Genomic DNA, 13198 nt, shown 5'->3' with positions numbered 1-13198 from the left:
AAATTGAATGCAATGATAGTTATGGTAGTCGGAAACAGAAAAAAAAGGAAAAAAGTGGATAATGTATAAAGTATTACGTCACCAAGATCTTTGGCAAATATTCGCGCTTTGTGTACTAAAAGGCACATGCAGAGAATCGAATCACAGATGTGTCCAACTCGATAAGATGTTTTTTATTCGTTTTTTTTCCATTATTTATGAAAATAAAATTAAATCGATTGCAATCTTGTTATAAATCAAAAACAGAAAATAAAAATCGGACAATATAACTCACAAAAAAGTATTGCGTCACCACGACTGTATTGGGCTCCAAACAAGGTCACGGTCGCATACCTAGCGATCACCTTTCCCTGCGGCTGGCGAATCTGTGTCGAGGTGGACCGCTGACCTTGCCAATCGGAAACCGATAATGGTGTGAACTGAAGAGGGAGAAAGCAAAACGATAATCACAACAAAGACAATTTGCATGTTGAGCATGCTGTGGTCAGTGCAGTTTTGAATATTTACAAGTGTCCATTTTAAGATTGCTTGTAATCAGAGGTATAGGCAGGGTACCTTTGCGATGAAATGTATCATTTCCTATGTGACGTTCTTCAAATTTTACGAAGGAACTGCTGAAAAGACCTTTGTCAACTCCACAAGGAATAGCATTCCGTTGCATTAAGTACTATACCAAGACACTATATTTACGTCTCTCACCGGCGTCTATACCTGGATCTTTTGAAATAATTGCAGGTAACTGTCCATCAGTAAATAATTGTCTTATTGTACACAATCTTTTCATAAAGCCAATGGAGGGAGGGAGAGAAAGAGGGATATGCATGAATATATATAGATATGTACAAAATATGCTCTGTAATATAACAGCGAGAGAGGGAGAGAGAGGCAGGGGGGGGGGGGAGCGACAAGAAATTAGGTCACAAGTGTCAGCTCTTACTTCCACATGATGCATCCGTGGTGCTACAAAGTGCACCGTTACACTGACCTATTGTCTTTACTATTATGTTCGAGGAGATCGTACTTTTCTCGCGGTAGACAGGGGGTCAAGACGTTGTCAGAATGCATTATTGATAATAGACATTCTCCATAATCTGCGCGCCAGTTTAGGTATAGCGTGGCGGCAATTTTCACCCCAATAGCCATGCGCAAGAGGACTACAATGTGTATCTCTCGCTCGGGGTGGAAATGAGATGCTGGTAAAGAAAGCAGTTCATCTTCCAAAGAACCCGATTATCCGAATCTTATATTCATCACATGGAGACGGCTACAGAATTTCACGGGGTGGAAGGGGGGGGGGGAGTGGCAGCAGAAGCACAGAGCTATACTCTGATGTGATTGGTTAGCTTGCAGTCAGAAGTAGACAAGTCAATCAATGATACACGTTTGGAGTGCAGGCAAGGCAGGCCAAGGTGGCAACAGATGACATCGTGTGGTATATTTATGTGAATTTTTATTCTTGATTGCGGGGATCAACGCAGAATGCGGAAACGGCACGACTTCCGTATTAGCAATTGTGAATCGGGCGTGCAACGGAGTGAGAACCTGGAATATTGTGTTTTGGAAACGTTCTCAAGCGTGTATAGTTTGCTTTTAATGCAATGCATATGTGTCGACTTCATGAAGTTGGTAACCCGCGGCTAGCCACCTGCCCGCGCCGTGAACTTGAGCGGGGCGAGTTCGGGGCGAGTTGGCGGCCACTGCTGGGCTCGATTCGTTTCGCCGTGACCCAGTATTCCACGAACGCTAGAAGGACGTTAAATCAAAAGATTCCCACCCCGCTTCTTCCTTTTACTATCGTTGAGTCTGCTGTCCTCGCCTTCCAACACTATAGAATACGTTTATAAAATATGTTCCAGTATCTAAAACCACGTAAAACATGTCGCTGTGTTCTTGTGACATTCTCAATGTAAAGAATCGAATCCGTTAGCGGTACGTCTCTTGGTGTCAATTATTGCTGATCAAAATATATCATACATGACTATCAAATAATGCTATATCATTATGATCTATTGAAGTATGACACAAAAGTTTGAGAAAAGGTGTCATTCCTGGGCAAGTCTTTGAAGGATTACATTTAGCCCACTTTTGAGAATCCAAAATGATCAGAGAAACAGCTGTGTATAGATTGATTTGATATTGCTTTTTCGTTCATCGAGCTCATCCATAAAGCGCTGGCTAGACGATCTTGAAATGGGTGTAGGCAGTCTATATCATTTTCGTCGTGGAGGGAGTGCTTCATCTACAAAGGGACCCTAGAATGGTGCATATCTGGTATTGAGAATGGTCTACCGCGTTCAGCCTGCCAGATGTAACGTATCCAGATCGACGAACACGCAACTTGACCCTGTAAATCACGATACAAAATTAAAGCTCTTTTGAATGAATTTAATCCAATTTCAATTTTATTGAACATGAATGAAATGAGCATAACGCTGTGTCCATAGACTAAAGATTATTGCCTTGGTTACATAAATTAGGAACGCGGGCATGATTACAGGAAACAAAGGAAACAATGGTATAGGCCTACAGTCTCTCCTTATTATGACACTCACTGAATGCTAGTTTGTAATGATATCCACCTAAATGTTAAAAAAAGAAGTATTTTCTATTGGTTTTCAGACTGCTGAGATTTTTTCTCTCTCACACAATAATCGCTGGAAATGAGAGGTGACCTGCTTGGACAGACAATGAGAAACTGGGCGTGGTCCGCGGTTGTAGGCCATCCCGACTCCAACGTGTAGTAGCAAGGAGCTCCTCTCGTACCTCCTTGGTGGTATCGGGGCCGATCACGTGACATTCACGAGTGTCCGACGAGACAGAGGTCGCCCTTGAACAGGACTGGGAGGTGAAAAGAGAGATTACTATATCTAAGAATATTTCCGTCCCATTGCTGGTGCCTCTTCTGATTTTCTAGGAATTTGACGTCGACATCTGCACACATTGTACCAGTAATAATGAGGAAGGATGATAATCAGACAGAAACTTTGCTTGCAAGCAAAGCTTTTGATATCACTATCGCTACATACGTCCTTTCGTCGGTATACATGTATGATTGGCTTAAAGGGATGGGTACAGTATTGGGTGAGATGAGAATTGGGCTTTTAACTTTTTGCGAGATACCAAGAAAACACTTATGATATAGTACAGAGCATACCATTTCAAGAGAAATTCAAAGTTTATTTGATGAAAATCGGGTTTGGAATGACTGAAACATCCAAAAACAAAGTAAAGCAAAGCGCTCGTAATAAAGTGTGGGTCCCACATTTTATTGGTATCGCTCTTTTTTTTTTTTTTTTTGGATATCTCAGCCATCTCAAAACCAATTTTCATCAAATAAATGTTGAATTCCTCATAGCATTACATGTACATGCTCTTTCATGTTTCATAAGAGGTTTCTCATTATCTCACCAAAAATGTTAGAAACCAGAAATTTATAGGTCTCAGCCAAAACTATGCGATCCCTTTAACAGTTATAAAGTAGGAGTTGGTTCGGGTTTCATCCTCTACATAGATATGGCAAACTGCGTATTGCATGAGAGCGTCATATGAAGTCAAGAATATCATCCGTGTTCAGTCAGTCGGATGCAACCATCACGGTTTCATATCTTTAAGATGATTATGTTCTTTATTAAAATTGTAAAGTGCCACCTGTTAATGACACGTGATGATTAATATTCTGATCTTTCTGTATTTTAATGATACCTTCATCCTCATTGATTTTATGTGCACACACTTACATCAGCACCTGAAGAATGTGACCAAAACGACGTCTGAAAAACTGACAGAGGAAAAAAATGCATAATTCGCATTCGCAGTGCCCCTCGAGCCTCCACGTCAGCTTGACCGATGACACTGGGGTCCACAGGAGCAACGTGTGCCGTGCAGGGCTGGCTGGGTTACCCGCTCACCTGGCTACCACATGGACTGCTTGTCACTTTTTTCTCCCCCCTCTGCTCTCTCTCCTTTCCTCCTCCTCTTCCGTTTACTAGTACTTTCTCGTCACGACGCTCTACTAGTCTCTTACACTAAGTGGTGCAAAAGGTCAAGTCGATTTTATTCTTTGCCCCGTCTCTTCCTCCAGACGAGGAGGTTAAATGTTTTAAGGTCTCAGTGCTACCTTTTGGGTTGGCTCTCCGAGAAGAAATTTTGTCCGATAAACGCACACTGCTTGTCAGTCTATACATCGAGCCCTGTTGATACCTCGCCACACTGCATAAATCGCCGTATAACGTTGAGATTGGAAAGTTCCAAGTTTACTTTATTGGATAAGAATAGTGCGATGATGTAATGGTATTGCTAGAGGTTATGATATACCAATTACTTTCACTCCAAAGTTGGAAGAAAAAAAAAAAGAGGAGAGAGAATAAAACATTAGCAAGTTCAACTGATATCTCTTAGTTGGCCATGGATGCAAAAAAAAAAAAAAAATGGAAGTACAAACTGTAACATGTATTATAATATGCTTACTTCAAATCTCCAGTTCACTCAAAATGCAGTTTGCCAATGCCATGTAGTTGAATATAATGTTATATTATGATATTTCACAATCATACATTTTTCATTACATTTTCATATTTCATTTTACCGTTTGCGATAATCATTCAACAATAATTCAATCTCTGTATTTGGGTTATCAGAACGCATATCGGTTGTTACAAAGCTGACAACATTATTTGTGGGTAATGACTATTTTTTTCCAATTTCTAATCACAGAGACAAATTTATACAAAAGCTTCCTTAGCTGTGAAATCGACACCTGCCTGTCCATTTCTGCGCCGCCCGTCTTTCGACGAGACTGACAAACTTGAACAGTAGAGGGCAGCAGAAAAAGTTGTCAACTTCTCTTCTGAGGACTGCAGCTGCCGACTGCGGCACTGTTGTACTTGAAGAGGAGAAAGATGTTTTGTATATGATAGCACTCAAAGAAGAGTAGTCAGTTATTAAAAACTGAGTTGAATCCGATGAAAATGCTCTGCAAAACACAATAAAGGAATGACCATTTGACTGGAGGTTAAAGTAGGACATGAAAACACACAAAAGTACACGATCGGAATAACATTATCTCCCAATCAGTAGCAAATGGACTTCCGCACCTTGCTTAACAACGCAATAGAGAACACGCTATACTAATTTCCTGTTAAAACAAATCAAAGCGAAGCAAAAACAGTCACTCGTTTTTGCAACCGCTCTGTATTGCGTTCTCAGTGATCTGGGTGAGAGTCTGCCATTTTATGAACTCACTGCATAGTGTTTTGTTTGTTTGCTAATTCAAGTACTCAGAGTTTGAATTTCTCAGGTTAACTAATTCTATTGTCATTAATGTTTGTAGTTTTTGCTCTGATGTATGCATAGGTGTTTTTTTTTTTTGCTTTTGTTCAAATCAGAAATAATTTGACATATCAAAAAAACAAACAAACATGCATGTTGTACATGCAGAATAAAAGATGCACATAATCTACAAATAAAGTAAATGCCTAATAACTGTAACAATCTACAATGGACTATTGAACAATCCCTCAATCTATCTTGATTGCCGTCTTGAGCTATGGAAATTAATGAGATCAAACGAGTTTCTTTGAAACTTTGAGCAGAGAGTACTTGTTTACCAGACAAGGACAGACAATATTACCTATAGGCTCCTATGTATGAATATCCTGTCCTCCGCGATCACGAAGACAGAACGGACTTCTTGCAAGTAATCCGCCGTGTAGACAATGCGTTGATAGAACTTTGAACTTGTCCTAACTCATAGATTACATGGATATCGACCCCAATCCCCCCCCCCAAAAAAAAAAAGAAAGGAGAGAAATGCAAGAGGAAGCAAGATGAAGTTAGGTATTGGGACCAGCGTAACTCTTTCGCTGTGTGTTTGTTTGCCTTTGCGTTGATCCAAATGATTTCCATATGCACACTGGGGTTGGGCGAAAGCCCATGTCTAAAAACAGTCTCACACTTCTGGTGACACTACGGTGATGCCTATTAAAGACTGCATTCTCTATTAAAGAAGTTTCACCTGAAGCCCAGAATAGCATCGTCTGTCACCTCATCTCAATCTGTCCCAAATATCACAAGATGTTAAGAAGCATTCTTGTGAATGTTCCATTAATATCACGATTTGCTACATCCGTTACATGAACACACGTACTGTACACACAAACGAATACACACAGACCAGGGGCGGATCAAGAAAATTCCGTAAAGGGAAGGCGCCTTTACAAAATTAAAGGGGGAAGGGGGGACGAACGAGCCCCCCCCCCTCATTTTTTATTTTTATTTCTTTTGTTTTAATAAAAAAATAAAAAAATAAAGAGGGGGCGCGCGCCCGGTGAGCCCCCTCTGGATCCGCCACTGCAAACACACGCAAACGCAAAAGCACATAAGTCATTTAATATGATGAATTCAAGCACAGCTGCTTTTGTCCCTTATTACCATCGATCCACGATGGGTCCTTTAACACTCTGTCGGTTTTTTTTTCCCAGACTTTTCTCGACATGCAGTATGACATGTCTGTGTCAGTGTCTGTGTCTATTCTGTATAGAAAAGAAGCTGTTATCACCCATCAGTGTCATATCATAATGTCGCGTCATACACACCGCATCCCCCATCCCTACCTCCTCCACCCCCCCCCCCCCCAAGAAAAAAAAAATATAGTTGTCTGTGAATGATTCCAGCTAGCAGATCTGGGGTTGTGTCAGAGGCCATTCGCAGGGTTGCAGGTCTACGGTTTGTGTAGCTCTATGGTTTGGGCATGGAACTCCTTCGTTTGTAGATCTATGGTTGGAGCATGTCCACAAATGTCCCCACTCCTCAATCTTCTCCCATGCCAGGGGTAACAGGAATCAGGCTTGTCTGTACGCCGACTGTAGCATAATGTAATAGGGAATGGTAACGAGGGAGGGGGCAGCCAACCGCTTGCTTTGGCCCATCAAACTATCTCAAGCAGTAGGGAGGTACAATTGTAGTTGGATAGAGACAGTCTCTTTCCGGCTCCCTGCTTCAAAGTCATCATTTTTCTCCAGACCCGCGCTGCTCTAAATAATACAAAACGTATTTGAGAGAACGGGATGACAGAAGAAAACAGACAACCGGGAGCACTTCAAGATGACTTCATAATATGGAGACATTTTAGACCAGCGTCCCAGGCTTGTTGCCATGGTAATGAACCACCATGGGGGAGATATCATATAGACAGTTAGACAGTCGTTTGTTTGTTGTTGTTGTTGTTTTTAATTTTGTATTATTATGGACTGTGTGATGGTTTGCTATATACCTCGCTTTGTCTGAGAAACAATGGAAGGAGGAGAGTCCGGCCCCCCTTGGGGCGCGTCACCACCCCCCCCCCCCCAACCAGAGAATCGACCTAGAATTGCGGACAGTGCTTGATTCTCTGTTATGACTCGTCTCCGCTCCACATGACTCACCTCTATGGCTTTGTTTTGTGATTTTGCATTTCCTCATTTCGTTTTACGTCTAGAGACGGGCCGTTCGTTCCTGTCTTCTTGTGTGGATGAAACCCCTGAATAGAGGACATTCAAGCTGCGCTCCCAATTTTGCCCATTAAATTTAGCGGAATCTCGCGCCTGGGAACGAGAAATTAGAATTGACTGTTCATCGAGATAATGATCGTATGGAGAGTGGACACTTTCATCAGTTCCGCGGGAAGCGTATATGAGTCATGGATGAATGTATTAAATAAACCATATAAGCGTTCATTTTTCGTTTATTTATTTATTTTTTTTTTGTGTCTATGGCGATTAACATTCTCTTGTATCTATCATTATGAAGGCCTATACCCAACTAGAATGATCTAAAGTGACCGAAAACATTGTACAAGTACTTATTACCTTATCTTTTTGTCAATTTATCATAAATTAATCATCTGAGTCCAATGATGCATAAGAAAAGAAGTAAATGCTGTATGTGCAACCCATGATGGAATGGCATAGATGTGGTTTCTGATTTAGATATCATAGGGACTTTAATATTCCATTATATAGGGGTATGCTATAAACAAACAGCATTATGCTATAAACAAACTGCATTCATTATAATTGCTGTCATTAAACCTTTAGTATCAGATGTAAAATCGGTGGACCCTCACAAGTACGTTAATGCTACATTAATGGTGTATAGGCATCATTGGTCTGGTTTCCTATATAAGAATAGTTGTACAGAGTTACTTACGACGGAACATCGGAATATTGCTTTTTGGGGATTGTTTGAAATATATCAAGAGATTGATATTCAAGGAACTATATATGAACATCATAATGACTCAGTACGGATGGCAGAAACCACCATACTTATTTGCGGAAGTGGTAAATACCAGTAGCAACATTAGCATTAAATCATGACAGTGCGAGTCGGTGGACGGAATGCCGTCATCAAGACTCTAGAAGAAAAAAACCTAGACGTGTAAAGCAAGAGTTAGCCAGTCTAGCACATTGCAGAGTTGTCTTACCCTCATCAACGTACTATTTGAAAGGGCAGGATCAACTCTTGTGACGAATGCGACAAGGAGAGAGGAAGAGGGGGAGAGATAGATAAACAAATAGACAGAAATATATATAGAGAAATAGATATAAAAATAGACAGAAAGATGGAGAGAGAGATAGATAAACAAATAGATAGAAAGATAGAGAGTGAGAGAGGGGAGAGATAGATATTGTATATAAAGAGATAGAAATAAAAGAGAGATAGAAATAAAAGAGAGAGTGAGGGAGAGTGAGACTGGAGGGAGAGAGGCGAGTGAGATAGGTAAATAAAGAGGAAGAAGGGAGGGAGAGATGGAGGAGAAAAAGAAAGAAATAGAGAGAAAGGGGGGAGGGAGGGGAATCTGTGGTGTTCAGACCAGTTTCGCTGACCAAAACACACACACACACACACACAAAAAAAAAAAAACCACTATCGGTGAGTGCAGCGAACCCAGTTGACATTTGCAATAATTTGTCACTCTTATTTTGTCATCGTCCAAAGTACCGACAGACGTGCTGGTCACCTAGCGCTGTTATGTGACAGTACAAAAACAAAACATAAAACAAAACAAAACAACAGAAAGAAAAATTCCAAAAATTCGATTCGATTGTGTTATCCCATCGTCAATCACAACGCAATTTCTGGTTGAGTCAAATCTTGCTCCATCTGTTTGATTTCGTATTTTGGAGGGTATCTTTTTTTTGGTTGGCGTATCCTGAACCAACATGCTATGCTCCTAAGCCAGTATGCGCAGGAAAGAACATCGGAGTGCGTACTTTGGTATGGCTGTGTATCGCGATACTGATCTTTATGCTAGAACTTCGTCTCCACAATATCGTTCAGCGTGAATTAAGAGGAGCACCATTCAATCAACTCTTGGAGCGAGCTTGCTACATAATAGCAGGACTCTGTCTGAAAGCTCGTTAGGGGGCGTCAGTCATGAAAGGTGCTATATCGCACTGTTTGAACATCGCTGCCATGCATTTTTTTTTTCTAATCAGGAAAATTAGTAATCACAATAATAATTCACAAATCACGTGATTCGTTGATGTCATCGCCTCGCCTGGTTATGAAAGCCTTCTTAAATTGTTCTCATGAAAATATTGTTCTTTCAATGGCTTTACAACTATAACCTTCCACGCTTCAGACTTCATAATTGGTAAGTTCATTAACTTCAGTGACTGAAAAGGTCAGTGACTTGAAGGGATTACTAAATTTCTTTTTTGAAGTTTTGAACATGGATTTTTATGAACACAGAAAAAAATGATATCAGTGAAGATTTATATGCAAGCTAAGGGGAGAAACGTATTAGAAATGACATCGTCACCCTTGCTCATAATACGTAGTGGTGACTTTGCAAAAAAAAAGTAACTTTAATACTCGATGGCTTTTTTATGTTCAATTGAAGTTAAGCATTCGCTTCTCTTTCTAAAGATTAAGCGGAGCCAGAATGATCTTATATCAAATGGACAGTTACTTTACCGACATACTTCAATGACAGTAACGAAGGTGACTCTATCATTTCCCGTGAAATACATGAAGGAATATCAGTGATTACACATCATGTGCAATGCACTGTTTACATGACTACTTAATCATGTTTGGAACAAATTCTCTTGTTTGTGTGTATGTGTGTGTGTGTGTGTGTGCGTGTGCGTGTGTGCGTGTGTGTGTGTGTGTGTGTGTGTGTTTGTGGTTAGAAAACTGACACAATTTTTGGGTCACCTGTGTAGGAAAATTTTTATTGGCGCAGGGTGATCCGAGCAATGCCGAGGGTTGGCTTTAAAGGGACTGTACAGTACTGGTTGAGGTGGGGATTCATGTTTTGAACATTCCTAAGTGAGATAATGAAAAGCCTCTTATGAAATATAAAAAAAGCATGTAATTTTAAGAAGGATTCAACGTTTATTTGATGAAATTTGGTTTTCAAATGGCTGAGATATCCAAAAAAGTGCTAATAATAAAAGGCGACATGCCACAACTTTATTAACATCTCTTTGTTTCACCTTGTTTTTTTTTATATCTTGGCCATTTCAAAACCGATTTTCATCGAATAAACTTTTGATACCCCTTAGAACTGCATGCTCTTTGACATCTCATAGAGTGGTTTCTGAATATCTCGCAAAACGTTAAAAGCTAAATCCTCACCTCGACCAGAACTGTACACACCCTTTAAACGGACTCGTTCAACCTCGGCTGACTTGCGGTGAGCGGAATATCAATTTGCTATTTCCCGTTTCGTCTTTTTTTTCTATGTCCCGCTCAATCCATAACTTCTAAGTTTATTGAGTAAGGTGTCTGCCTGTGTGTGTGTGTCTCTCTCTCTTTCTCTTTCCCCATCTGGTAATCTACCACACCTGAACGTGACTGCGTGATTAAGTCTTCACCTTGTCCCTGTCATCCTCTTTTTATGGGTGAGAAACATATTCGAGGGATCTGATCATATACCTGCCAAGAGAGGGATTTCTAAGTTGTGTCATATAATCATCACAGAGGTGTCGAAATGTTGTCTAAGGGGGAAGGGGGGGGGGATCAATGTCTCTATGCATACAAGTACATGAAGATATCATAACATACCCTCACTCACACATACATTCTGTAAAGAGTGAGACAGAGTATTCTTGTTGTCTTCTATATGAAAATCACTCGTTTTAACGAAATAATTATATAAAACAAATAATGCACACTTTAGGTAGATACTTGTGGAAACAAGGCATTACTGCGAATTGTCATGCAAACTAGAGTATGCAGTCATGCAATGGGACTATATTCTCAGATACCGCATGATTGACTCCACTCTACCCATGATGCAGGAAATAAGCATAAGCTCATAATCTTATCAAATTAAAGTCGGAAGGACAATATCGTCAATAGTCATGCAAGGACCGTGTTTTGATTAACATTGGATCATTTTTCTCACCACTAAAAAGTGATGAATTGAAAATAGAGAGTGCTTAAAGGCACAACACGATTTTTCAATATAAATAAGAAAAGGAAAGAATGGGTGTGTAATGTGACAACACACGAAACAAGACAAACGCAACAAATGGATGAAAATGGACTAATAAAAAACAGTTCTGACAAAACGATGATGTGAAAGAAAGAATGAATGAAAAAGAAGGAATCTTCGGCTATGATTAGAATTTAATAGAATAGAATAGAAAAATAGAAAAGAATAGATTAGATTAGATTAAATTAAATTAGATTAGATAGGATAAGATTAGAATAGAATGAAATGAAATAGAATAGAACTGAAAGGATATAATCTATATTCTCCTTTGGGTCGGAAGCTCCTTTAGCAAGCGATGATTTTCAGCATTCTAATTCCTTTACATAAAAAGACATGCAATGGAGAGAACATGAGTGTAGTACATGTATAAAAACATAGCTAAGAGTAAACATGTAAATTAAATCAAACTCACATAGATTACTTCGAAAGCCTAGTAATGATGAAATGATGCAAATTAATTTAAGGTACAGCTGATGATAAAAAGATGTCAGAGCCTAAATCACAATGTGAAAACAAAAGACACACTGAGTTAATATTGATTTTCAATGTACTTGTTATAAACAGTTTTTATGGAATACTTACTTTCATTCTCAGGATATTGATTTCTAAAAGGTCTGTAAAATCAATGACGACTATTACGTTTTTGTGATAACATCGTATTTATTTTTTCTCTATTGGTATTACATGATGAATCAATGTTTCATTTAAAGAATCATTTCGCTGTGGCGAAAGAGAGATTGGTAAATATGATGTTGACAAATGATAAATGCACTGAATTGCACTATACACACTACTACCAAATTCAAGCTGCACATGTACAAATTCAAATACATCACGTGTATCATTATCATTCAGTTAGTTTCCAACATACAATGATCTAGATAACATCGTACATCTGAAGTTGAAACACATGCTAGACCATTTTGGGGGTCATTCGACAGTGGATTGGTATGAGAACCAAATGACATAATGAGAAAGATAACACAGACCTCTCTGATGGCCGCGAATAAAAAAGAAGAAAAAAAAAAACAACAACAAAACAACAACCCACAAATATTATCAACTTGGTGAAATTCTCCACGGAGTCAATGACAATACGTGATATACCAAGATTCAGTCAGCAGTGGGTTAGATTGTCAACTCGTCAGCATGCAGATCACGTGGCTGAGAGGTGTTCATTATCACCCTATTCTTCATCAAGAGGTGAGAAATGCATCACGCAAGTTTGAATGCGTATAAACTGATTTCGTGACTCGATGCCAAAGAGTGAGGGCCATTTTTGGATGACGTGTTTGTGAGCTTTGGAGTCAGAATTAAATGAAGCCTCGATTTCTTCTTAATGCCAGGGGTGACTGAATGAGCCGATCGATATGATGAATGTGCATTAATTTTGCACCCACACGTAGTCTCTATACACACACCAATTATAGAATATGATTGCAAAATGTTGGTGATAGATATTGTTTAATAATCATGAACAGTTTTCAAATTCATTTCAAAACATATACTGTATTTTCAGTTAACGATGACGAATGATTCGATACGTTATGCTCTAAAAAAAAAAAATCAAAATCAAAATTAAGAGGACGACGTTCACGGCCGTTAACAGTTGTTCACTGATAGGATATCGCTAAGGGGAAGGTGGCCTATTGTGGGGGAAGAATAGAGAAACAAAACTCATGACAAAAGAAAACAATAGCTGCTCTCATACTG

This window comes from Diadema setosum, chromosome 17 (genome assembly GCF_964275005.1).
Source record: "Diadema setosum chromosome 17, eeDiaSeto1, whole genome shotgun sequence".
In the NCBI taxonomy this organism is placed as follows: Eukaryota; Metazoa; Echinodermata; class Echinoidea; order Diadematoida; family Diadematidae; genus Diadema; species Diadema setosum.
Note: the sequence above shows the minus strand (reverse complement) of the source record.